The following is a 4,713-nucleotide window of genomic DNA, read 5'->3' as shown; positions in this document are numbered from 1 at the left end:
ACTCCGAGTCCCTCCCGAATGTCCGAGCTCCTCACCCTATCTCTAAGGCTGAGCCCGGCCACCCTACGGAGGAAACTCATTTCGGCCGCTTGTATCCGTGATCTCATTCTTTCGGTCATTACTCAAAGCTCATGACCATAGGTGAGGATTGGGACGTATATCGACCGGTAAATCGAGAGCCTGGCTTTCTGGCTCAGCTCCCTCTTCACCACGACAGATCGGCTCAGCATCCGCATCACTGCAGGCGCCCAACCAATCCACCTGTAGATCTCCCGATCCCTCCTATCCTCACTCGTGAACAAGACCCCGAGATACTTAAACTCCTCCACTTGAGGTAGGACCTCTTCCCCGACCCGGAGTTGGCAAGCCACCCTTTTCCGGTCGAGAACCATGGTCTCAGATTTGGAGGTGCTGATCCTCATCCCAGCCACTTCACACTCAGCCGCGAACCTACCCAGCAAGAGCTGAAGGTCAGAGCTGGATGAAGCTAGGAGGACCACATCATCCGCAAAAAGCAGAGACGAGATTCTCCTGCCACCAAACTCGACACACTCCACACCACGGCTGCGCCTAGAAATTCTGTCCATAAAGGTAATGAACAGAACCGCTGACAAAGGGCAGCCCTGGCGGAGTCCAACCCTCACCGGGAACAGGTCCGACTTACTACCGGCTATGTGGACCAAACTCACGCTCCTCTGGTAAAGGGACTGAATGGTCCTTAACAGAAAGCCACCCACCCCATACTCCTGGAGCGTCCCCCAAAGGGTGCCCCTGGGGACACGGTCATAAGCCTTCTCCAAATCCACAAAACACATGTGGGTTGGTTGGGCAAACTCCCATGCCCCCTCCATCACCCTTGCAAGGGTGTAGAGCTGGTCCACAGTTCCACGGCCAGGACGAAAACCACATTGCTCCTCCTCAATCTGAGATTCAACTATCGATTCAAAGTCACTTTGATTGAAGGAACTTCAGTGAAACTACTTCTTATTTCCAAATAAGCATGACTTACAGTGAGCTTCAGTTTCAAAATATCAAGTGATGGGGGATTAAATCACTTTTTTAATTTAAAATCTGAGACAGCAGTGTTTTGTATTCCTGTCATCTGTTTCCAACATTGACTTTATGTTAACTGGAAGGCAGGGCAGGAATCTTTATTCAGGCGAGTCTTACTTGCGAATTCAAACAAATCCAGTCCCTGACATCCAATATCATTCAGAGAACACGTTTGACATTTTGCACACATTTTGTTTCGGTGTGTGGAAGTTCTCAAAATGCACTTGAGGGTGTTAGTGTTTCATCTTACCCATGACATCATTTTAATGCAGGATTTTAATGTGTTCAGGATTCAAAAGTGCATAGAAACAAAAAAATTGGCCATTTGATGATCTGATCTTGTAAAAAACTTATTGCTTCTCATGTAATTAGAGAGAAGACAGAGTGATAAAAGGCATCTCCCTGTAATATCAAAGGTCCATTATGTAATTGGGGATGATTCAGCATGTAATCAATAAGTCATTCATAATAAGCACTGAGTTATTTTGCCTTTAATTTTGTGAGGCAGGGGTGTGTACTGGTCCGGTTTTAATTGTATCATCTATCATTCAGACTTGGCTAGGCTGGGCAGCTTTAAACTGCACTCGTATAAGTGCAGTCTGCTTGTAAAAAACTGCTTAAATGAAAGAAAATGTGTGATGTTAACGTGAAGCGTAGTAATCTCTTTAAATCCAATGCTTCATTAGAAAATCAAAGCCAAAATTTAGAGGTATTAATTTTCTGTGACACTCAAATACCACGCTGTAGGTGCAAAGGTAATAAGGAAAACAGGAATCAGGATGTAGATAGGGGGAGCATTTACAATTACAGTACAATCTGAGAGGGACCAAGTTGCAGGGTGCGATAAAGTCAAGTTGCTTCAAATGAAAATAGTTCTCACACGCTGGATCGTGGACAGATTAACGGTAAATGGTAGACGGCCTGTATTTGCTATAGCGCTTTCTAGAGTCCTGAAATCCCCCAAGGTGCTTTACAACACAATCAGTCATTCATCCATTCACACACATTCACACAGTGCTAGTGATGAGCTACATTGTAGCATATGCGCTGGCTCTGCCTCTCAGCTGCTGTTTTTCTAAATTGGCCCTTTTAGGAAGTCAATATATTGCGACCGTTTCGGCAGTGCACAACGTCACTGATCATCACCAAAAGGCATCCAAAGTAATTAACATCAAACAATGTTAATTGTCCAAAGTACGCTGAAATTTAATCAATTCAAAAGCTCAAGAGAAATGTTTTTTACGGCGTTCTGTTAGAGACCACGAAGCAGCGTTAATTATGGCGTTGTTTGTGGGATTTCAACCAAAATTATGGGAGTTGGGAGTTTTGACAGTGCAATGTTAAAACGTTAGGGCTCTTTATTATCCTTTCCCTTCCATTCCTCTTCCCCAGCAACTCATCCAGTTTTATAATTGCTAGTAATTTGACAACATCTGCCTATGTCATTTCCTGCTGCCTTACCAATCAGCACAAGTTAACTCAAAGGCCCACCCAACAATATGTAACAGTAAATACATATTAATTATGACCAATAAGATGTGATGATTCAATAAATATGAAATATCAAGCTGATTAATCTTTGAATGTTTAATCAGAATATTCTAGGGTTCTTTGCTTATTCAGGGACCATAAACACACTTCGTATTGATTCAGACAGAGTCAGTATATAGTTTATAAAATGCATTTAATAATTTTTCCTAAACTGTGAAGACCCTCGTCCCCTCGGTCCTCCTCGTCATCTTTATCTGAGCCTGCTGTCCCCACCGCCGAGCTTTCAGCACCTGGGACAGTTCCGGAGCAGCTTACTCTCCCAGCGCCATTTCAGGACCTTGGAGAGAGGCACGCCAAAGAAGGCAGCAGCTGATCCAAATCAGCCATCAAGCAGTCCACAGGGCTTCAAAAGAGGAGCGCAGCAGACAGTCAAGGAGATCCAGAGCTAGTCTGTGATTCTCCTGAGCTCGGTAGTGATTCTTGCTAAGGTTCATCTGTGGTGTACGTTTGCTTAGGGTTTTCGGTAGGAAATAAGCTTTGTTCCTCGTTTGCAGGATTAGCTGAGAGAGTGTCAGCTTTCTCATTTCGTTTTTTTTTATTCCCATTGGACTTTGAGCCAGGGATTTTTCGGTTAGGTGGTTGTTATATTAGTTCGGCACAAAGCCATTTTTCGTAAGCAGTTAATCGCTTACGTTTTCAGTTTCCACCTTTTCATCACCGTTGTTGTAAGCCTTATTTTGCCGTTAGAAATGGACACCCTTTGTTAATAAACCCTTTTGTTTTTACTCTCACCACCTCGTTATTTATCCTCACACACACACCTCCACCTATTTTTCTGTCTTAGTCCCCTCATCCTCCTAGACGTTCAGGAGGGGACGTAACATAAGCTAATAATTTATACATGACAATAAGGAGATATGATGTGGTGGATGTGAGGTGTTGTGATGGAAGCTAGATGTTGTAGCAACCATTCTTTGTGTCTGAGAGAAATTGTGAAATCTGGGTGTAAAATAATTTGTTGTTTGTTATAAACTAGAGAGTTGGTTATTGATAAAAACGTCATCAGACACCAGTATGCAGGCTTACGATACCAAGGTATGAGTTGCTTCCGGCGGTCCGGAGGGTTGCGGTCAGAGTGGTGAGGTCACCGGACGTCGAAACCACAATCCTCAGAGATTAGCAGCTTCCTCTGAGTTCGGCTTCCCCGGCCATGAGATGCAACCCGGGGTCTGCAGATTAGGCATCCAAGGTGGATGTCTGAGAGTTGAAGTAGCTCTGAAAAGAGCTGTTGTGTCTGAAATCACTTGCAGCATCGCAGAAAGGTTCAGGTATAAAAATGTTTTTAACCTTAATATGTATCTTATTGCAATGTGTATGAGTGTAAACAATGATTAACTTGTTAAATCAAACACATACAGATTTGTGATATAAATGGATCATTGTAAGAACAATATTCATTTTAAATTAATTGATTTAAGCACCGATTATTCAAAGATTTCATTTAAACATCTTGTTCATTCATCACATATGATTATTGTAAGCTTATGAGTTGTAAAAGTCATGGAAACGTCACTTGTTCAGAGTGAAGAATGTTGACGTCTGGCATTCATGCAGAGAGTGTAGGAACCTTGGGAGAGAATGTTTGTTTGAATGTTTTGTCTTCTGTATGTAAACACGCACTGAGCAGAAGCTTCTGGGTTTGGAAGGCAAAATCGAAATGCTGTATGAAAAGTTATTATGTTGATCAATATATAGGTGAAAATTGACCCTTTTGGATGTTACAACTACTACTGGGCTGTTTGAGAGTACATACCCCAATGCAGATACTTGGTTGGGCCCTGAAATGGCCCAGAAAGGTGTTCTTTTGGAAATAGAGACACTTGCATACCACGAAGGGTTGATGAAATTACCCAGAAATTACAAAAGTGAAAATGGGCTAAGTTGGTGACATTGACTACTTGCTGCTTTTCCTGATTTCGCCACCCCATTTTATGTTGTAATCAAGCACCCATTTGTACAAATGGTGTTCTATTTATCATTATGAGGCATTGTTATCAAAAAAGACACTGGTATATAGTTACAGGCCTGAGAGGCAAAATGGAAAAGTCAAATATTATCTTTTTTTCTTTTAAAGCTGCCGTTTGAGTTGCTCTAAATTCACTGATGACA

The sequence above is a fragment of the Nothobranchius furzeri genome, chromosome 10, assembly GCF_043380555.1.
Source record: "Nothobranchius furzeri strain GRZ-AD chromosome 10, NfurGRZ-RIMD1, whole genome shotgun sequence".
In the NCBI taxonomy this organism is placed as follows: Eukaryota; Metazoa; Chordata; class Actinopteri; order Cyprinodontiformes; family Nothobranchiidae; genus Nothobranchius; species Nothobranchius furzeri.
This window is presented reverse-complemented; position numbering follows the sequence as displayed.